The 23,602-nt window shown below is 42.1% G+C and overlaps 1 long non-coding RNA gene across 1 annotated transcript in view; it reads left to right on the forward strand.

The window, feature by feature from the left end:
* Positions 1-21,059, forward strand: part of LOC127034466 (uncharacterized) — a 36,010-nt gene extending 14,951 nt beyond the window's left edge. Inside the window, exons 3-4 of the long non-coding RNA XR_007769401.1 lie at positions 18,103-18,254; positions 20,726-21,059. This is a non-coding gene — a long non-coding RNA (uncharacterized LOC127034466). The remainder of the gene's footprint in view (positions 1-18,102; positions 18,255-20,725) is intronic.
* Positions 21,060-23,602: the final 2,543 nt, after the last annotated feature.

Here is a 23,602-nt window from a genome sequence, read left to right on the forward strand (position 1 = left end):
TAGTGATTTAAAGAGGAGTATCAGTTTGTTGGGTGTATTAATTGGTTTCAGTTACTGTAGGCTAAAAAGCAGAGCTCTGTGTAATGCCTTTATCTTTTTATCTCCAGCTCTTAACCTAAAGAAAATCTTGCAGCTCATATAACTAGCAAGCACACAAATTATTGACTAAAATAACTGACTTTGCAAGATGTAGTAAAATCAGGACCAATTCTCATCCATTCCAATAGAGAGCAGTAGTGCACATACAGTACATGTGGTCCAGTACGGAGAGCAGCAGCAGTGCAAAGGCAACTTGCCTTACGCCAACTGAATTGTGAGCATTGCATGCTCACTGATGGCCAGTTTGAGAGCAGAGGTGCCAGGAGCACTAGGGGCAAGAAACTGTTAGGATTCCTCAAAACACTGGGACAGATTCTTGTCTCATTTTCCCTCCATGTTAAAGTGACTTCAGTGGGGACTCTCCTGATTTACATGAGTGGAGACAAGGGGAGTTTCAGGCTCTTCATCTTGTGTGCTCAAAACCAAGCCAGAAGAAGATACACGCAAAATGTCTACAAGGACATTTACAAATGATTTGCGTTGTTGGTCCTTGTGGTTTAATTAGGAGAGTTCCTAGCGGAGTCCAGCAAATGGGTCCAAGCCAGTTGCAGTTCTGACCCAATGACATTAATCAGAGGAAGGACTCCAGGATTTGTCCCTTTTGTTACTAAATACCATGATGCTGAACACTTCAGGCTGCGCAAGCGCCATGTGGAATTTATCATTTTATTATGTTCAGACAGCAAGTACAGACAATGAAGCCGATCCTGAGCCTAATTCTTTTTTCTTTCCTGTTTCTCACCACAGTGAGGAGTGAATGAGGCAGGGCTGGACTAATGCAAAAGTATATGACTGTCGGGCCCCAACCCTGAAGTAATGTGGCACAGAGCCCATAAACAGAAACCAGGATCTTGTCTACAGTGTGAAGCAAAGTGACTTTTATTCAGAGGGCCAAGTTCTGCAGTTATTACTCAAGCAAAATAACTAATGAAATCAATGGGAGTTTTGCGTGAGAAAGGACTGCAGAATTGGGCCTCTTATCTGTGTGCATATGCATGTATGCAAATATTTATACACATCCATACATGGTGGTCATCTTTTAAAAACTTGTTGGTTGCCATAGATAACAAAATAATGTTACCTCAGTGTTCCATAGGCATTCACTACAGCAGGTATAGGAAACATGGCAAAAACAGAGGGAACCATATTTATTTATCTAAGGCAAACCAGCAAGTTATTAAGGATGACCACAGTGTGCATGCGCGCATGTGTGTATCTATCTCTCTATCTATCTCTCTATATATGCACATCACAAAAACACAGCTAACATTTTTGGTTACCTCTGAAGCTCATAAAAAGTTATTAAGGGCAAAGGATTTAAAAGAACAAGATGTTATTACAACCAAAGTAAAAATGTGTTCCAAGCCCAATCTTGAAGAAAGTAGTGGTACATTGCTAATAGCTGGATCTAATTAATACATAGCTAGGAGGAGACAATCATTAGGAAATGGGATAAATAGTCTTCAGATGGAACATCTATAAATTAGAGCCAGCAACTTTAGCAGTAGTGTTCACCAACTTCCTCTGAAGGTAGTCTGCATTTTCAAACCAAGTGGACTGAAGACACCTTTTACTTTGGCTTTTAAGACATCGTTTGTTGTTTTAAATCTTGTACCTTTTAGCAAAGGCTTTTGACAAGCCTCAGAGAGAATAACATATTATTAATTGTGCTCTCGTTTGTAAATGCTGGGGCAGAGTTCAACCTCTCTTGTCTCTGTAGGTATATATATTATGCGGGGGGGGGGAGGAGACTTATGTGCGTGAGCATATAGGGTTTGAGCCTCAGAGATACCAGAGCTACCCCCATTACAGCTGAGCTAGGGAGAAATGCCCTGCCTCAGGTCTTATCTAGGGCTGATTTGGCCCCTATCACTATTAGAGGCCTGGCTACAATGGCTCTCAAAGATCTTTGGGCAGCTGTAGCCCAGCAGGTGCTCCTGCTGTGTTCCCTGTCCCTGTCCAGAGATGCCCCCTAGACTATGAGGCAGAAATAGTAATGGTGTTGGGCCAGGTACACTAGCCCCACTCACTATGCCTGGAGAATCTCCAGAAAGCTGATGGAGTCATCTTACAAGTCTCTTTTCACCACCAGATTGGTGCAAAGGAGCTGTAGAGGGTGGAAGATCTGGCCCATAATGCATAGGGGATATATGTGTGATGTTATGCACACAAGATGCAAAACAATATGCATCAGAATGTTTCAGGATTCATTAGAGTATCCATCAACAGCACTAGAGCATTAAGTAAGAATAATTGGACAATCATAGCGATCAGCCAGAGGTATGACACTGAGCAAAATACAAAAATATACAGCTGATCTCTCCCCCACCTCCTTCTAACTCACTTGCTCATTTTATTTTTGAAAGCAGGGATTTTCCATGCATCCGTTCAGCATGAAGAATTCAAACCCTGCATTTTGCCAAGACAGCAAAGGTGATCCGTTGGGAAGAAGAATCTAATTTTGTTACAAGTTATAAAAATAATCTTTTATCTTTACATGACAGAAATATTTACTCAGGAAGGGTTTATATACAGTAGGAGGTCAGAGCTCCCACTGCTTTGCCTAAAGACTCAAGCAAGCTCTTCATTTCATTTTTGACAGTTTTTTATCATATATGTGTGTCATCATATTTTAGTTGATTTAACATAGTTGCAGTATGAACAATAAAACATGCTACCCCCAGTTGGGAAGTGTACGTTTCTCTAATGAGTGCTGACTACAGTTAAGTCTAATACTTGATGGTCCTACAATGACCTGTTTCCACAAACAAACAATCTTCCTGTCTCTTTCAAAAACAAACATCAACCTTGTGCCTTCAGCCTGAGCCTCAGAAGCTATTTTATGTTTCTATCTGTGTAGCAATCTGCCTATGGGCGGTTCCAATTAAACATGCACACTTTCCAAAGCTGTTCTTTAAATAAAGCGAAGAGTGATAGTGCTAGATAGGATGCTGTACTCTCTCTCTATTTTTTCAGTACTCAAGGAATATTTTTTTAATGCTTCTCCCTTTCCCCATTCCAGTTCTGAGAGGCGTTGATACCTCATTTAGTGCCTCTACAAACATTGCACCAAAACACGTCAGCTAGAGCCAACACCTTTAGTGATGCCAGAAGTCTAAACAAAATTTGTCATCTTGTTAAGAAGTAAAGCAAGAACTTGGACCTCTGTTGAGACAGGGCCACGTTCCTTTGACATTTGCTCCAAATTGCTTTTCTTAGTGGGAGCTGGAGCTGGGAAACAAGTTTGTTTTATGAATAAAAAGTTTAGATTGACTTCCCCCCCCAAACCTCCTATCCAACATCTATAAATCGGGGTGAATGTCCTCTTTAATTATTACTAATATTGCTGTCGTAACATTTGTTGTTGTAGGAGTATCTGTGAGTGAGGGAACTAAAGACAACATGATTGAAGTATTGTTTTCTTTGTCTCTTACTGTATGTTGTACCTTATATAGAGACTTAACATCATAGAACCAAGATCTTGGTAGGGACTTCTAACAATTAATAAATAATGTATCAAAATAGCCTTTGCTTCTAAGGAATTCTGTTTTCTTGGGCTTTTTGGTAGGAGAATTTACTTTTTTTGTTCATCATCCTAATAGTTTATTATTTGCATATGAAGAAGTCTACCTTGCAAAGACTGCTTAGCAGCTAGGTTTTCTTTAAAGAGATCCCACTCAAAACACATTTTTCCCTTGGTAATTGTGAGAGACCTGCAAATCACTTCTGTTTAAGGAGGACAGCTTGTCAGATGGAGTTCAGGCAGAAAGGGAATGTCACAATCTGACGTTTTAGTGAAAAATGCCCCCTCTGTAACCTAGTATATTTGTGACAAATGTGAATAGGGTAAGGGACAAGAGGGTGCATGACACAGACAGACTCACACATGCCAGTTGGCAGATTCCATTAATAATGGAAAGTTTTTCCAAGTCTGGTGGTTTCTAGACATTGCACTGTGGATTTTTTCAAAGCCAGCCCAGATAACATTGCAAGGTTGTTGCTGCTCTTCCTTTAATTGATTTTATGGTACAACTCTTGTTCATGATTGCAAACACTTACAGGAGTAATCCCCCTGAAGACACATGGACTATTTGCACGTGTAAGTAAGGATTGTGCTATCAGATCCTAAATGCATTGTGTGTTAACTTGGGTAGATATTTACCCCGTATTATAAGAAAGTTTGTTTCATAGATTCATGGATTCCAAGGTTTTGATCATCTAGTCTGACCTTCTGCATAACACAGGCTAGAGAACTTCCCCAAAATATTTCCTACAGCAGATCTTTTAGAACAATAGCCAATCTTGATTTAAAAATGGTTAGTGATGGAGAATCCACCATGACCCGTGGTAAATTGTTCCAATGTTTAGTGACTCTCATCATTTAAAATGTACACCTTATTTCAAGGCTGAATTTGTCTTGCTTCAACTTCCAGCCGTTGGATCATGTTAGACCTTCCTCTGCTAGACTGAAGAGCTGATTATTAAATATTCGATCCCCACTCTGATACTTATGGACTGTAATCAAGTCACCCCTTAACGGTCTCTTTGTTAAGCTAAATAGATCGCGCTCTTTGAGTCTATCACTATAAGGCATGTTTTCTAATCCTTTAATCATTCTTGTGGCTCTTTTCTGAACCTTCTCCAATTTGTCAACGTCCTTCTTAAATTGTGGGCACAATATTCCAGCTGTGGTTGCACCAATGCCAAATACAGACATAAAATAACTTCTCTACTCCTATTTGAGAGTCCCTGTTTATGCATCCTAGAATTTCATTAGCTCTTTTCGTATTTCACCATCTTCTCATATTCCAAAAGTGTATTTGTGTGTGCTGGGTTGTAGAACTGTATCTATATGAGTGTAAATGAAAATCAAAGGAAGATAAAAAACATCTATGGAACAGCTACTGATTCAAGTAATGGTGGAAAGTAGATTTCCTTTTCAGACAAAATCTGTTTTGATTCTTACTTCTGTGTATTTTGCTTAGATACTTCTCTAACTGGCTTATTAGAAATGCCTGTGTGTGGATGCATGCGCTAGATCCCAGATTTGTTAATCTTCTGGAGGGAAGAGGGAAACTGGGACTAGGGGGAGGGGTGAGGAAGACATCGACTGTTTGGATAAAGAGATGGACTGGAAACCACGGGAATGAGGACCGTGAGTCAGATCTCATAAGTAGCCAGGATGTGAGGGGAGAACTGGGACTGGCTGGGCAAAAAGATTGGGACAGAGGGGTTAGGGGATAGTGGGATGCACTGCAACTGGAGGAGTTGATTGGGAAGGGGTTCTGGTAGTAGGAGCCACTGGGGATGAGGAATGTGGGTGAGAGGTCAGTGAATGAAGGCTAGGGGAGGAGAGTGGAGGAGGAAAGATACAGACTGGATATGAAGCCAGGTGGGGGGACACTTGGATTTGCTGGGCAAAGAGCTGGGACTGGAGAAGGCTGAGGGGTGGAGATTGGGCCTGGCTAGGTGAGGAGAATTGGAAGTGGGGAAGAGAGGACAAGGACAGGTTCCAGGGGACAAGGCAGAAGGGGATCATGCTTAGGGGCAACAGGTAGCAGCAACTCTGCCTACTAGCACACTCCCTTCCCAAGATTCCCAAGTCTCACTATTTCTCTTCTCTCAGCAAATATCTCACTAGCAAAGCATCTCACTCCTTTCTAGTGCTGGTCCACACGTAGGATAAAAACCACTACTAGTATTATTTACTCTATTAACTTAAGTGGCAGAGGTCTGTGTGGTGGAGCTAAAGGTTCCAATCCTGCTGATGACCCATGCAGAGGTCACTATAATGCCACATGATGGAATTTCTGTTGTTTCAATTTGCTTTTTTTAAAAAAAAACTAGGAAATTATACACAAAAACTGTGTTAAAATAACACCGTTAAGGTTGCAAAGTCAAGCACTCAGCACATCCTTTCTCTCCCAGCAATCCCCTGCCTCATTTATTACACACTTTCTTACTTCTGGAACAAATGAAGCCAGAGTCCTGCAGAAAACATCGTCCATTGCTGTGCAACCCCAATTCATCACTAGAGCAGGTCCATCATGTGCACTGAATCAGGCAGGGGAAAAATACTACGTGATCTTGTAATGAAAGATTATCTTAATGCAGATGCACAAGGAGGCCAAATTAAGGTTGCACCGGCCACCTCAATTCTGGCATTTCCTAACTGCTGAATGCTTGACTTAGCAACCTTAATAATGTTATTTTTGTGTGTTCTATATTTATGTATTGCACACTATATATATATGCGGAAATTGTCGGAAGCCTGCATCCCAAGGAAGGGGGAAAAAACCATGGGCAGGACTTGCAGGCCAAGCTGGATGAGCAAGCAACTCAGAGAGGGGATTAGAAAAAAGCAGAAAGCTTACAGGGAGTGGAAGAAAGGCGGGATTAGCAAGGGAAGCTACCTTGGAGAGGTCAGAACATGTAGGGATGAAGTGAGGAAGGCTAAAAGCCGCATTGAACTGGACCTTGCAAAGGGAATCAAAACCAATAGTAAAAGGTTCTACAGCCACATAAATAAGAAGAAAACAAAGAAAGAAGAAGTGGGGCCGCTATACACTGAGGATGGAATGGAGGTTAAGGATAACCTAGGCATGGCCCAATATCTAAATAAGTACTTTGCCTCAGTTTTTAATAAGACTAGTGAGGAGTTTAGCGATGATGGAGGGATGATAGGCGGGAATGTGGATATGGAGGTGGATATTACCGCAACTGAGGTAGAGGCCAAACTTGAACAGCTTAATGGGACAAAATCGGAAGGCCTGGACAATCTCCATCCGAGGATATTAAAGGAACTGGCGCGTGAAATTGCGAGCCCGTTAGCGAGAATTTTTAAGCAATCGATAAACTCGGGGGTTGTGCCGTATGACTGGAGGATTGCTAACGTAGTTCCTATTTTTAAGAAAGAGAATAAAAGTGATCCGGGTAATTATAGGCCCGTTAGCTTGACGTCTGTAGTATGTAAGGTCTTGGAAAAAATTTTAAGGGAGAAAGTAGTTAAGGACATGGAGGTCAATGGTAATTGGGACGAATCGCAACATGGATTTACTAAGGGTAGATCGTGCCAAACCAATCTGATCTCCTTCTTTGAAAAGGTGACGGATTACTTAGATAAAGGAAATGCGGTAGATATAATTTACCTAGATTTTAGTAAGGCGTTTGACACTGTTCCACATGGGGAACTGTTAGTTAAATTGGAAAAGATGGGGATGAATATGAAAGTTGTAAGGTGGATAAGGAACTGGTTAAAGGGGAGACTCCAGAGGGTCGTATTGAAGGGTGAACTGTCAGGCTGGAAGGAGGTCACTAGTGGAGTCCCTCAAGGATCGGTTTTGGGACCGATCTTATTTAACCTTTTTATTACTGACCTTGGCACAAAGAGCGGAAATGTGCTGATAAAGTTTGCGGATGACACAAAGCTGGGGGGTATTGCTAACACGGAGAAGGACAGGGATACTATTCAGGAAGATCTGGACCACCTTGTAAACTGGAGTAATAGTAATAGGATGAAATACAATAGTGAAAAGTGCAAGGTCATGCACTTAGGGATTAATAATAAGAATTTTAGATATACGTTGGGGGCGCATCAGTTGGAAGTGACAGAGGAGGAGAAGGACCTTGGGGTATTGGTTGATACCAGGATGACTATGAGCCGCCAATGTGATACGGCTGTTAAAAAGCAAATGCGATTTTAGGATGCATGAGGCCAGGTATTTCCAGCAAGGATAAGGAGGTGTTAGTACCGTTATATAAGGCGCTGGTGAGACCCCATCTGGAATATTGTGTGCAGTTCTGGTGTCCCATGTTCAAGAAGGATGAATTCAAACTGGAACAGGTCCAGAGACGGGCTACTAGGATGATCCGAGGAATGGAAAACCTGCCTTATGAAAGGAGACTCAAAGAGCTTGGCTTGTTTAGCCTGGCCAAAAGAAGGCTGCGGGGGGATATGCTTGCTCTATACAAATATATCAGAGGGGTTAATGTTAGGGAGCGGGAGGAATTATTTAAGTTTAGTACTAATGTAGGCACGAGGACGAATGGGTACAAACTGGATATAAGGAAGTTTAGACTTGAAATTAGATGAAGGTTTCTAACCATTAGGGGAGTGAAGTTCTGGAACAGCCTTCCGAGAGAAGTAGTGGGGGCAAAAGACTTTTCTGGCTTTAAGACTAAGCTTAATAAGTATATGGAGGGGATGTTATGATAGGATAGTTTAATTTGGACAATTGATCTTGGATTATCACCAGATGGGGCTGCTCAGTAGTCTGCGGGGAGATGTTGGATGGGATGGGAACTGAGTTACTGCAGAGAATTCCTCCTTGGGTGCTGGCTGGTGAGCCTTGCCCACATGCTCAGGGTTTAGCTGATCGCCATATTTGGGGTCGGGAAGGAATTTTCCTCGAGGGCGAATTGGCAGGGGCCCTGGAGGTTTTTCGCCTTCCCCTGCAGCGTGGGGCATGGGTCGCTTGCTGGTGGATTTTCTGCAGCTTGAGGTCTTCAAACCAATTTTGAGGATTTCAATAACTCAGTCCTGGGTTAGGGGTTGTTATAAAAGTGGATGGGTAGGGTTCTGTGGCCTGCCTTGTGCAGGAGGTCAGACTAGATGATCATTTTGGTCCCTTCTGACCTATGAGTCTATGAGTCTATGAGTCTATAATTTTATATATGTATGTATAATTTTACATCTGTGTGCATGTAATATATACATACTGTTACAATTGTTAAATGATGTTAACAGATGTTGCAAATCCCAACTAAACAGCAATATCCCTGACCATTCAATATTATCACCACTCAGCCACTATACTTCCAGGGCATCCAGAAAGAACCCATCATATAATGATGATTATCTTCTCCTTGTTAAAATGAAAACAAATAAATAAAAATGCCAAAGAGGAGAGGAGAGTGAGTTTGAATAGGTTTGTAACTTACAATCTAATGGGTTAACTCAGTCCATTCACTCCAGCCCTTCCTGACTGAGTCAGCTTGAGCACTTATGATTATATTTGCTAAAATCTAAGTAATATCATAAAATATCTCTTAATTAACTGCTCCTTTTTCCACGGGACTAATTTGTTGCTGAGTGCCTGAGCTCAGAATCTTATTGGTATCCAAGTAGAAGCCAACATTTTTATGCTTAAAGCTAAACTAAAAAGGCATTTGGTGTGCAGAGCCCTAGGGGAGTGCTAGCCGTGGAGCAGGGACCTGCTGGCTGGATATTGCTAGTGTCAGGTTATTGTACAAACATTACCTTTGCAAATCCCTGACTTGGTGACCAAGTTAAGCAGTGGAGACAGTTTGCCCAGTAGTTTGACCTTTCACCTCCGCTTTACTAAATAGACCTAATTACTGCGTTTGTCTGTCATTTGAGCAACAAATGATTCCATTGAGGTCATCCAAGGAAAGCCAGATTTCTTAGCTACCATCTCATGAGAACTCTGCTAATTTTATCCTGCAAAGGAAGAAAGCATGTGAAATTTTGCAGGGAGATTCTATTACAGTCTGTGTTTCCTGGTAGAGAGTGGGTTGTAGGCACTCATAGCAAGGACATCAGCAAGTTGGGAAGGCATAGTAAATGTTATCATCTCACTGTCCACTTTGTGCTTAAAATATCGCATGGGTTATTCGTAATGGATGCAATTTACTCACATAGATAGGACCCGTCCAGATCTAAGCACAAGGTCCTGCGGAATAAAACAAACACCCTCCCCCATCCCACATGTACAAAACAAACAAATCAAACCATTGTTTACTCGTTTTTCTTGGTTTTTGCAATTTGAAATTTTGTCAAAATTCCAAAAAGGTTGACCACTTCTGTAGTCGATGAAAACACAAACACGTGCATAAAGCACTATTTTTTTTTAATTTCCCCCAACTTCCATAATTTGTAATTATGAGTAGTCTCAGAGTGTTTTGTAAACTGCCGGTCCAGCCCACTCAGAACATCCCACCTACTTCCGTTTTTTCACCATATTACACACCATTTTCCCATTCCCCATTTCAGGGCACTGCTAAAGCATTATAATTTCTCGAGCTTGTAGAGGTAGGATCATATGCAGCTTCATCCCTCCCGAGCTGTTTGGGATATGATTACATGAGTTCTTCCATTAGAAGGTCACAGATGCAAATCTTCTCTCAAACAGGGTGAATGCATTGTTTCCGCATTGGACAATGGATCCACAGTCTCCAGAAGATTTCCAAACCCAAGATATTCAGCAAGAATAGCTATTTTTGCAGAAAGTAGCACTTTTAGGCCCAGTCCTGTAGGTGCTCAGCTCATGGGACTCCTAGTCTCCCATTGAAGTCAACTACAGTTGCATACCTGGAGCACTTGCAAGAACAATCTTTTTTCTTTTATGATGTTGAAGGATGTTGTTTCGATCTTTTGTTGTTTTCTTCTTTAAGGCTATAGAACAAGATCCCCATTCTGTTCATTTGATTTGAATACAAGCAAAGCTGAGCTCATGCTGTGTTTATTGCCATAAGTGAATGTTTTGGAGTATTTGATTTGCTATATTACAGATTGTTTGAGTGATGTAACATGTTTTTGATCAGTCCCTTGAGTTCCATTCAAGTCCCCTTTGGTCTGCCCAAGCTGCACAATTAATTATCACGATTATTATTACTCATTCATTTATTTTGGTATTGTGGTAGCACCTAGGAGCCCCAGAGATGGAGCAGAGTCCCATCGTTCTAGGTGCTGTAGAAGCACAGAACAAAAATGGTCCCTACCCAAAGAGCTTACAATCTAAGATTAACTACATCGTTTCCGTCTCCCAGTCTTGTCTCTGTAACACCAACGGAGCTCTCTGAACCTGGAACTCCTTCCTTGACCTAGTCTGCTCATGCCTTCACCTTGTCCTTCAAAACCTCTCTTAAAATTCATTTCTCCTATAAGGCCTATTAACCTTTGCACCCTTGCCCCATGAGGAGGTGTGGTGATGTTGATGAGAGAGGGTCACTTGGAGAGCAAATGAGAGAGTGAAAACAAAAATTAAAAAACAAACATGAAGGAGATAGAAACTCAGACCCTGGTCAGATCCACCATTGCTGGAAGCCCTTGGAGCCTGGGCTGCCCTTGAAATGCACAGACACCCATCAAAACCTCCTGCTGAAGTGTGCTTCTCTTCAAAAGGGCCCTTTGTGATGATACAAGAGCACAGTTCTCACACCTTGTCTTCACTTCCCTTGAGATTCTATCTCACCAGGAGTGCTTGTGATTTCATTCAGGCCACTTTACCTTTCCTTTTATGTTTTCAGCAGCTGTTTTTCTAAGGGGAAAACCCCCCCACCACACACTTCATACTCATCTCCTTTGATGACTCGGAGTAGAAGAGAGTCTGGTGGTGGCTACACTCACACTTTACAGCGCTGCAACTGGGGTGTGAAAAAACACCCCCCTGAGCGCTGCAAGATACAGCGCTGTAAAGCGTTAGTGTAATCAGGGCAGCAGCGCTGGGAGCACGGCTCCCAGCGCTGCACGCTACACCCGTAAGGGATGTGGTTTACATGCAGCGCTGGGAGAGCTCTCTCCCAGCGCTGCTGCTCTGACTACACTCACACTTCAAAGCGCTGCCGCGGCAGCGCTCCCGCAGCGCTGCCAGGGCAGCGCTTTGAAATTCCAGATGTAGCCATACCCCCAGCCTCCAGTGAGCTTGGAGAGAGAGAGGAGTGTTGTTCCGCTGCCGTTCTTTTGTGTATTTTCTCATGGAGGGGTAGTTCTCATTTAGCTGCACCTCAGGTTTCCCACATAATTTAACCAAAAAAAATTATGGACAAGATTTAAAAAAAAAATATGGTTGCCTGAAGCAAAGCTCCTAAATCCATTTTAAGCACCTAAATAATTGGCCTTATTTTCAAACGTGCTGAGTGCTCAGCAGCTCCCATTCAAGTCATTGGGAGCAGGACTGAGCCCCAGATGACTCATAAAACTCAGAGATTTTGTAGCAAGCACATTATGCTGACTCACACTCCTCCTTACCCATAGTCCTAGACCTGTAGTTTTCAAAGTTTTTGAGCCCAAACCAGACAAATCATAAAGTTTTGGCTCAATACTTGCATTCGTTCAAATGAAAGATAATTTGAACTCACAATCCAAAAATGGAAATAAGGTTTGCACAAAACCCTTCCAACCAAACCCGTTTTCCAGAGTTCTCGTCCCAACTCTGTTAGAACATATTTAATCCCCAAAGTGCTTGGAAAATTTCATCCCATAAGAGAGAATTCTGTGGAGCCCCTGTTGATGTTAATAGGAATAGTGTGCATGAACCAAAGGCACCATGGAGCCCATAAAATACATTAATTCTGCTATTTTTATGTGATCTAATAATAGTACCTAACTCTTACGTAGTGCTTTTCATCAGTAGATCTCATAGGACATCACTGATATACTAATCAAGGTAGACTGGAACCCTAACAACTTAAATCCTCCAAGGAGGATGTTGATAGATTGGAAAGGGTTCAGAGAAGAGCCACGAGAATGATTAAAGTATTAGAAAATGTGCATTATAGTGATAGACCAAGGTGCTCAATCCTTTTAGTTTAACATAGAGAAGGTTATGGGGTGACTTAAAAGAAAGAGAAAATGGTCTAACACAATCCAATAGCTGGAAATTGAAGCTAGACAAATTCAGACTGGAAAGAAGGCATACATTTTTAATGTTGAGCGTGATTAACCATTGGAACAATTTACCAGGATCGTGGTTGATTCTCCATCGCTGACAATTTTAGAATCAAGATTGGATCTTCTAAAAGATCTGCTGTAGGAATGATTTTGGGAGAGTTTTCTGGCCTATGTTATACAGGAGGACAGACTAGATGATCATAATGGTCCCTGGTGGCCTTAGAATCTATTAATGTATGAAATGCTGATAACTGTACATATTCTTTTACGAGCTGTCAATTGTTTGTTACCCACAATCTATTTGTACAGAGGATACAACATACATATTAATGTTTTACTCATATAGCACCTTTTCTCTGTGCATTTCAAAGTGTTTTGTGAACATTCATTGATTCCTCACAATACCCTTGTATTGTATTTGCCACTCCAGGCCAATGGGGGCTGCGGGAAGTGGTGTGGGACAAGGGATTTGCTGGCCGCTTCTTCCCGCAGCCCCCATTGGCCTGGAGTGGCGAACCCCGGCCAGTGGGAGCCGTGATCGGCCGAGCCTGTGGACCCGGCAGGTAAACAAACCGGCCCGGCCCTCCAGAGGCTTTCCCTGAACAAGCGGTGGCCCCAGTTTAAGAACCACTGCTTTGAACTATACCCCTTTTACCTCTGGAAAAACTGAGTCACAGACAGGTTAAGTGGCTTGCTCAAGATCACAAGCAGCATCAGGAATAGAACCCAGGAGTTCTGACTTTCACTCAGCTGCTCTGATCTCTGGATGACTCTCTCTTCCTCTGCAGTTACTGTGAATTTTTTTTGGGCCAGATTCTGCCACTCTTACTCACCTTGACTAGCACATTAATCTGTGAGTAATCCCATTGATTACCATCAGAGTAACATGCTACATAACTCAAGTTAACTCTTTTTCACTAGCAGACAAGCTAATTTCTTCCTTTGGGAAGAATTCCGTTTGCACTGGTATTCTTTTCCAGCCCATATAGCCCACTCTGCTTCCCAAGTCTGTGCTGTACAGGTCACTGCCATTTCCTATGAACTTGAATGGAGATTTTTCTGGGAAAACTAGCTTTCCTGTCAGATTTCCAACTGTTGATTTTCCCTGAGGAAAGTCATATTATCCTTCAGCATTGTATCAGCAGATGTATGAAAAAGCTGATTGGTCTCACAAGAAATTTCCAAACCAAATGGCTTCCTGTATTCTCTGTGCTGGGTATGGTATGAAACAAAACCCAGACTATTTGTCTTTTACAAGTGAAAGGTCCAGTGTGAAATCAGGCATTGACCTCCACAACCCTGGAAAACAATTGCGATTTGGTGACTTGACCTTATATAGTCTATTGGGGATAGTGGCCAAATTTAGAACAGGTCAGAGACCAAACTCAATTTTAACCATTTTGTAGGGAGTGTGTCAGGGGCAGTATGGAATTTGGCACAGTGTGTGGGACAGAAACTGATTTCATTTACCTTGGTGTAAATCCAAAGTAGCTCCACTTAACCCAACAGCATTACAAAAAACTTGAAAATTTGGTATACTGGGAAAACCGCCTATCATGCTGACCAATACTATCACATTGTTTCCTTGTTACCCTCTGTTTGTATCCATCTATTGTCTATTTTCCTTTGTTAGATGGTAAGCTCTTTCAGGGCAGAGACTTTCTCTTTGTTCGGTGTGTGTGCAGCTCTAGACTCTATGATAGTAATAATATACTTCTGGCTCTATACTGATATACTGGTGAGATCAGTGTCCTGTATTCTTAATAGAGAAAGCGTTCATATAATGGATGCTAAAAAGGGAAAACAAGAACCCATCAGAGTTTTGGTTTCCAGGCTTTGATCAGGCCATAGAGAGAAAAAAACCTAGTTAACTGGGCTAATTGGTAACACTTTTAGAGATGTGTTCACCTGCTTAAACCCCAGGAATATTGATGGGAGTTAGTACTGTACACATGTTAAAACTGCAGATTATGCATGTTATGTATAATATGGTATTCTACAGTAATGGTACAAAACTATAGCTTTCATTAGTATTACCACAGCGTTTTGGCACATTACTGAAGAATATTTTAAGGTTTTGGGTTTTTTTAAATAAGGCTATTTGGGCACATTTATAGATGTAATAAACAAGGCACCGATCTTGACCTTTGTCAGATGTCTCCAGGGGTTTTATTACCTTAAAGTCCCCAGTTCGGCAAGGTACGTAAACCCATGCGTAACTTTAAGCACATGAACAGTCCATTAAAGTCAATGGAACAACTCACATGCTTAAAGTTAGGCACCCACTTAAGCACCATGCTGAACTGCGGACTAAATGAAGCTTTTCCCTTTTAATTGGCTTAAATTATAATAAAGACCCCCGGTCATGTATCTAGCACTTTTCCTATGCAGATCTCAAAGTGCTTCATAAAGGTGGGTAAATACCATTTCTTCCTATTTTACAGATGTGTAAACTGAGGCACAGAGCCTTTAAATGCCGTGGCTAAGACCATGGAGTAAAGTAGAGGCAGGAATAGAATTCTGCCAACTGTCACTCATTTTCTGATGGTTTAGTCTAACACAGCAGGAAAAAGCTTTAAGAATCCAGGAAGTGATTGTTCACTGAATGCTTATAACATATTCACTGTACTGTACCTAGTGACTGGGTGTCAGATTTTAGATCTTGAGTAAGAGGGAATAAATAGGAAGGTAAAAGCCCTGCTTTCTTTTGCATTTCATTTGTGATTAATTTAGTGTACACAAATCTCTCTGCTTTGAAGCCCTTTACTGTTTACGCATCTGCTGGTTTTCCAGTGAGAACGATACCCTGCTTTCAGTTCTGCATTTTTTTTTCCCCTTATAAAGGCATTTCTCCTTTTCAGCAGAGAAACCACTGGTGATTGGAGTGTCTGTGACCTTTGGACTGCCAAACTCCCACTAACTAAATAAAAGCAGCCCAAGAGGGAGAGAGTTAGCATAAATCACCTCCCCTGACAGAGACCACCTGGTTTACACTCACTGCATGGAGGTACCAACTCTGTCTGAAGCTGCTGACTTTGCACTCTTGTGCGTTTTATGGACACCGGTGGGAGATACATTGTGTTTACACAAGGAATGGAAAGTTCAGTTTTACTGAATGTAACTGACTTCCTCAGCTTGCTGGGTACAATTCTTCCATGAGCTAAATAAGGAGAATGGGGAGGCTGCTTTGTGCCTTTAATATTCATTCAAAATCATGGTGAATTGATGGTGAATTTGCTCAAATGTGATGTGCAACAAGCACTTGTGAACCTTCTGGTTCTTTCTCCTCTCACTGAAATGGTTCCTGCTGAGATTGCCATTGGCCATTTGGTTAAGAACAGTTTAATATCCATTAGGGGACTACTCAGTCTGCAAGGGCTATTCCATCTCTAACAACCATGATCCCAAGAAGTCTTTATTTATCAGGTGTTAATGGGCCTCATTTAGTAGCATGCTTAATGACAGAAGTGCAGTGCTGTGAGCTTCAAGCTGTGCCCCAGAACTTTGCCATAACCCCGGTGAAGTTATTGAAGGGCAATCTACAAGAGATGGCACAACACTGTCAGAACTCAGGTTCTCCAGATGCTACACTGAAGCAGGTTTTGTGATGGTGTAAATTAAAGATCTCATAGCTTGACTTAGAAAGAGTAGGGTATAATGCTGGTGTCCCTCTCAGTGAAAGGCTAATGTTGTGGGAGAGTCTTGTTTTTTCCTAGATTCATGAACAGCTCCCATTAGCACCAAGATGTGGTGAAAACACGGACAACGCATTGTCACTACCACTGTCTTGCTGTCTTATACTATTGGGAAGGCTATTTTTGCATTCTTCCCAGCCATAACTGCAATGATAATAATAATAATATGAATTCTAAAGCTGAACACGCTCTAGGAGCCTTAAAACAGTTTAAAAAAAATAACAAAAATTATAACAAAAAATGACACAAACAGTAGCAACTAGTGTAAATTTAAGGCGGGCTGGGATACAAAGAAAAAGCAGGGAAATGAGCTGGAATAAAAGGATAAATGCCTAAGGCATACAGCAATCATTTCAACAACACGTTTAAGGGGGTGGGGAATGGTTTTAGGTGACGTTGCCTCAAGAGGGCGGGGGAAGAATTTCTCAACTTTTTTCTATTTTTTTTGTAATTTGAAAAACATTAACCATAGCTGACATAAAAATAGCAAGAAAATGTTATCAAATTTTTCCATAATTATTGTTTGTTCTGAATTTAGATAATATTTCAACAAGCTTCAGCTTTAGGTGTTTTTTGAAAGTGGGGTGAGAGTGACTGAGATGGATTTCTGGAGACGAGTAACATTTCACAACGTAGAGATTGCCACAGCAAAGACACAACCAAAGGTCAGCCCAGGGTACTATGGTAGGAACCCTGAAGGCAGATGGTGCATGAACACCTGAACCCATGAAGACAAGGCTCACAAAGGAGGTGTTTAATGCATCCAGGGTCCTGCACTGTTACAAACCTTAAAAATCAACAGTGCTATCTTACAATCAATCCAGCATTTTGTAGGAAACCACTGTAAGGAAAAACACAGGCTGGGAACAATGACCCTGAATCAAAGCTTATTGAAATCAATGGAAAAACTTTTATTGACCTCAGTGGGCTTTGCATCAGGTCCAATATGATGAAAGTTTCTCCAATAAGCGAGCAAATGGGCTGTCACCATAGATGCCAACACCTGAACTTTTCTTGCCGGCGTTATCAATGATCATCTTCAAACAACAGCTCAGACTCTTCACAGCAATCACTTGAAATTACTAGTCACCACTAAGGAGATGAGTGAGTCTGGAAAGAATCCAACTGGATGAGTTCCTCACGGTATCTTTAGTTGAGAATAAATAGCATTTTTTGGAGTAGCAATGATCTCCAGTGGCTATGGAAAATCAAGAGACTTGGGACTAGAGTCACAAAAGGACTTAGGTGCCTAGCTGCCATTTTGGGTATCTAAATCGCAGAATCAGGCCCCGCTGTTCATCTGTCCCCTAATACCGTAGGTACCTAAACTTGCTTGGTGCATACATTTTGGAAGTAAAAGTCCCCTAGCCGCCTATGCTTCTGCCTGTTCATATGTGCACTGTAGCTCCAGATGCCTACATTCCAGGGTGATAGGTGAACAAGGAAAAGACAAGGGTTCCTCTGTCTAACTCGCCTGAGCTGCCCAATCTGGTGACCCTGCTCAGAGTTCACCTACTGGATCAGGCCCCTTCTTCATAAAGAATGAAAGAATCATTGGGTGAGAGAGAGCCTGAGAATGTCTGTATAGTCTGGTGTCTAGCGCACTCACTGTGGAGGTGGGAAACCTGGTTCCAGTCTCCCTCCTTCAATGACTTTTGTTTTATTATTTATTCACAGGGGAACAGCTTCAGCAGGAGACATTGAGAGAGCCCCACAGCAGAATATCCCATGGCTTAGTGGCTGGGGCACTCACCTGAGAGGTGGCAAAGCCCTATTCAAATTCTCTCTCCTTCCTAGACAGAGGAGGGACTTGGTCCCCCACATCCCAGGTGAGTACTCTAACTGCTGAGCTAATAATTATGAAAAAGGTTGGCATCCTCTCCCTATCTCCTTTTCGCCCTGCTTCTTTCAAAAAAGGACATAGGAACCTAATGCCAAGGGGGTTTGCAGCTGAGAATCCCAAGCAAAGGAGGCACCTCCATGCAGCCTGGACTTAGAGACCAAACTCCTAGGGCTTAGGACGCACCCTTGGCCTTGGTTAGTTTAGGCAGGAAGTCACCTAGCATGCTGGCACCTGTGAATCCCATTCTGAAGTACCTGTCTGTCCCTTTCCATTCATGAGACAGGGAATTGAGGCACTTAACTCAGGCTCTGTGAATCCCAGGGATGTTCCAGGCACCTACAAGTTAGGTGGGAGGAAGCTGAGCGTGGCTGGGCCTAAGTTTCTTGGTGAGTTTTATTTTTAGCTTTGTCACTGACCTGCTGTATGGCCTTGGGCAAGTGGCTGCCCTCTCCGTGTCTAGACTGCGAGCTCTTTGGGGGCATGGATTGTTTAACCATGTGTGTGTGCAATGCCTGATCTTGGTTCAGGCCTCTATGTGCTACTGAAATGCTAATAATAATTGGCGTCAGCCCTGTCTCTTCCGTGCAGAACTTAAAATCCTTAAAGATCTGACCCTGTCCAACAGCTGTTATTTTGCCACTGGTTGTTACCGTGATTGGCAGGGTAGGTCATATATGCCTCAACAGCAGTCAGGAGGCCAAGTTCTCTGTGCCTCAGTTTCCTGCTGGGATAATGATACTGACCTCCTTTGTAAGGTGCTTTGAGATCCATGGATGAAAAGCACTCTGAGAGCTAGGTATTATTAGGATTCTGAAGTGCTTGAAATCTAGCAAAGCAGCTTGCTCTAACGAGATCTCCAATGGATTTTTGCAGATGTAAGAGGTTTGAATAATTTTGATAAGCTCTAGATAAGCATCTGAACTTTTGGATGTGTCTCTCAGCTGAATCTAAACTTCAAACTTTAAGAGACTTGCTTGTTGTTCCTGCAGGCATTAAAGGCAAATAAAGAGTTGCTCTGAAAGCACTGGAATGAGCTATCTGTGCACCACTACCCTCTACTGGAGAGAATCAGAACTGCTCCACTGTGTGCCATAGGCCCCCCACTGCTAATTAATAAGAAGTCTCCTTTAGCTAAAGCGGCAAGGGCCTGTGTTTTCTGGAGCAAGAGTATCAAAGTTCTGTCCCTACTGTCACAGTGCAGTGCCAATTGTCAATGGTGTGCAGCACAATGGTAGCCAGGAAGTCCTGGGTGGCCATGGATTTGTTCCAAAGCTTTCTTGATCACTAGTGTGCCAAGAAAATGCATACAAATAAAAGCAACCATGCAGTGGTTGCTTTGGTTTCCAGATCTAAAATAATTTTGTCAGGGCTAAATGTGCAAATCGAGCAAGAGGAGTTTTCATGTTCCACCACCACCATTAGGCCAGATTGTTCTTTTTTTTTTTCCTGGAGCCCCTTCAGCTGTGGGATACCAGTGAGCGTGCCAGAAAGAGAAAATTCTTCACTGACGTAAATACAGTAATGACACTTGTTAGCGGTATGTGCTTTCTTTGCCAGTGGAGGGGAAAGAAAATCAGATTTTATTCAGCACAGTGTCTCCATATTCCCTCACATAAAAAAACCCCCAAACAAACCCCAAACCTTTCCATATAGTTTACTAGTCCATGAACTTAATTTAGTAGCTTTGCATGTTCTTTGATAAGGATTTGGTTCATTAAAGTTTACAGAGTTACATTTAATTGACAGGCTGCCCTGAGTTGTTAGAACCAAGATCTCTCCGTAAAGTTCTAGACAGCCAGGACATTAATTGCATTATTTTCTTTGCAGATAAAACTTATGTGGTGGAGCCAGCATTGTCAGATAAAAAATAGATAAGATCGAACCTTGTCTTTAAATTGCCGATCTCCTGGTCTGAGAAAATATGGGGCTCAGATTACATTGTAGGTTTTAATGGGTTTCAGAGATTTTGCCTCAGCATAACGGTAAAAAATGTAGATCCACCAAGATCCTGGAAGGAGCAGATGCACTGTATTTGTGTGATAGTCAACAGTTTCAGATAAGGGGAAGAAGGTATTCTGGTCTATTTGCTGCTGTGCTCAAGTTTTCCACATAAAAGCTGCTCTCTCTCCTTCAGGAAAAGGACTGTAGTCTCTTTAGTAAACATGAAAGTTGGCCCTTATGCCCGGCCTAATTCTCCATGCAATCTATGATCCAAAACATTCTTCCAAGGGAAAAAAGGGGGGATGGGGCAGGAAAGATTGAGTAAGGGAGTAAAGATGCACTCTGGAAAAACACAGCTGTAGTTATAGGAGAGGAATTAATCTTAAGAAACCTTCTGTAGCAATTTCATCCATCAACCATGACACTGGTACCATTATTAGAGAAGATGGAAAATTAAATTGCAAAATTATCTGTTCTGTTTCATTGACTTCCCTCCCCCCTCCCTTTTCATTCCAGGCACCATTTGCTGCAATACCAGTCGCAGTTGGCAGTTTGTTATTAAAAGCACCTGGCCATTAAAGGAAGTCAGATCACAGGGCATGTTCTTTAGCTGTGCTGGTCTGAAAATCACAGGCCAAATTACTGCACTAAAGGATAAAAGCTCACACAGATCCTGATTCAGCAAAGACAAGGAACTGAGACGTGCTAAGATTCCCCTGGAATGTTCCATCGGGAGGAGAGGGGTTGCTTCTCTGCAGAATGGATAAGAGCCTTTGCCCAGCCTAAGCTCATTGGTAAGCACCTGAGCTCTGTGGGTATGTACCTGGCATGCTAAGTGTGCTGTTGCTGCCCATGCTGTCACGGTTACATGACTAGTTCTCATCATGCTGGCATGTGTATGCGAGCTGGGAATCACAGCCCTAGCTCATCGTGTAGATGTAGCCTCAGAATCATGTTGAATTGCCCCCTGCTACTGGATACTCTTATAGCATCCAGTCCTGACACGTGTGGACTTGGCAACTGTAATCCACGCTTGCATCACCTTCAGGCTTCAGTACCGCAACCGTGCTATACTCAAGAATCCTTAAAGAAGATTGAGCTGGTATAACATGCTGCAGCCTCCCAACTAAACAGCACTGGTCGATACAAAGACATCACCCTGGTGCTCTGGTTTCTACACTGGCTTCCCATAGGATACCAAGTCAGGTTCATGCTACTAGTCTTGATCTTCAAAGCCTTATTGAGATGAATGCCCATCTACCTCAGAGACCGCCTGATCAGAACCCACCGTGATGTTCACCGGATACAATGAACCCTCAGCAGCAAGGTTTAGACATTTAGGAACCGGGGATAGAGTTTTCCTGGCAGAGTGCCCACCCACAGGGGTTGAGCAAGACCACAGACCTAAGGAAACCCACATCTTTGATTTGGCTCTTCCACAATAATGGACACATGACTGTACTAAAACCAAGCAAACATCCTGGCCCTTCTGCAGCTAACTAGACCTCCAGGATCAGGGGGTAGCTGTGTAAGTCATTATCCACAAACACAACGAGGAGTCCTGTGGCACCTTAAAGACTAACAGATTTATTTGGGCATAAGTTTTTGTGGGTAAAAAACCCACTTCTCAGATGCACCTCCAGGAGCTAGAAGGAAGGGGGGAGACATTAATCCTCATTTTGTCTCTTTTTCTCCATTCCATGGTGCCCAGATACCATAGTGATGGTGCAGTATGAAAACCTAAGTTGGCTAGAATGGAATCAAAGGAAAGAAACTCAATAGCAGCATAAACATGAGGGAAAATAACTATCAGTAGCTGGCTGTGGTGTCAGTTATCTGTCCTGGCCCCTTTACACTTCTTCAATAACATAGAGGGGCAGAAGCAGTCCCTTCCAGTAACAAATCTAGGTTGTGTGTTATAACTAGGATAAAAAAAGAATTAGATAAGTTCATGGAGAATAGGTTGATCAATGGCTATTAGCCAAGATGGTCACGGACGCAACCCAACGCTCCAAGTGTTTCTAAACCTCTGACTTCCAGAAGCTGGGACTGGATGACAGGGGATGGATCACTCAATAATTGCCCTGTTCTGTTCATTCCTTCAGAAGTATCAGGCACGGGGCACTGTCAGAAGACAGGATGCTGGGTTAGACAGACCATTGGTAGGAACCAGTATGGCCGTTCTTATGTTCTTATAAACTACCTCCTCTTGCCCCTCTGATATGGAGTGTGCCAAGACTGCAGCCAGGTGAGAGAGGAATAGTTAGAGGGCCAATGAGTTCTGGCTGCTGCAATGGCCCTTGTTGCCACAGAACAAAAGTAAGAGCAGATTCAGGGCTGCTCTGATTGACATTGAGGCTAGAACTGATCCTTGAGCAGACCCAGAATACAGGTCCAAAGGTGAGATAAGGCCCTCCCACCCCATTCCTGGGCTGAGCACAGGCCAGTCAGAATGGGCAATCAGCCTCAGTATTAATTATTAATTCATAATAGATTTATGTTGTTTTCTTTAAGTGGGTCTGGTTTATGAATAAGTATGGGGCTTTTTTTCTGCACACAGGCATGGTTTGCAAATTTTCATGTGTCAACATAAAAACCACCACAATAAAAGAATTACTAATGTCTTTTCGTTTTTTGCTGGAAATATTGTTCGTAGACTTTCCGTTGTTTGACATTTCCAGATTTGTCTGTGCTTGGAGGTTTTGCAAAGGATTTTCATTCATAAGTGATTAGCAGAAGCCTGTCAGCGTTCAGACATTCCCTGTTTACTAGTTATGCAATCCTTTTTTTTCTTCAGCATAAACATAGCTGATCACTTTATATCCTCTGTATATTGTTTCTTAATATGAATGAAGTGAAGCAGGCTAACCAGTAGTCATTCAGAGTATTGCCTAACATAAACTTACAACGGGCTCTGAAGTGTTTAGCTATGCAAACTGTGAAAATGACTGTAACTATGTAATGAGAACACAGCCATATTGTTAACACTTAGCATTGAATATGTTTAAAAAATTAGGAAGAGGGTATCTTTGTTGCATGGAAATTTGGTCTGTTTACTTTGCTTTAAAGAAAAGTCAAATCACACTGGACAAATGTTAAATCTGCTGCTACATCATCCAAGAGAAAGAAAACCTGTATGACTGCATTTAAAAGCTAGGGTGGATACTTGTGTTCAAATGAGCAGAATAGAAAGAAATATTGTACCATTTTTGCCAAAAATATAGTGACTAACATTTGTTTTTTATTCTCCTTTTCTTAAATCACTTCAATAAACCACTCAAAAGTTTCAGTTTATCCAGCGACAATTAGTTTATTGTGTTTCTGAAGTGGATTTAGATTGGAGTGATAAAATTACAGGCCAAAATTACAACCATAATGGAAAATACTGGTTCA

This window comes from Gopherus flavomarginatus, chromosome 14 (assembly GCF_025201925.1).
Source record: "Gopherus flavomarginatus isolate rGopFla2 chromosome 14, rGopFla2.mat.asm, whole genome shotgun sequence".
Lineage (NCBI taxonomy): Eukaryota > Metazoa > Chordata > Testudines > Testudinidae > Gopherus > Gopherus flavomarginatus.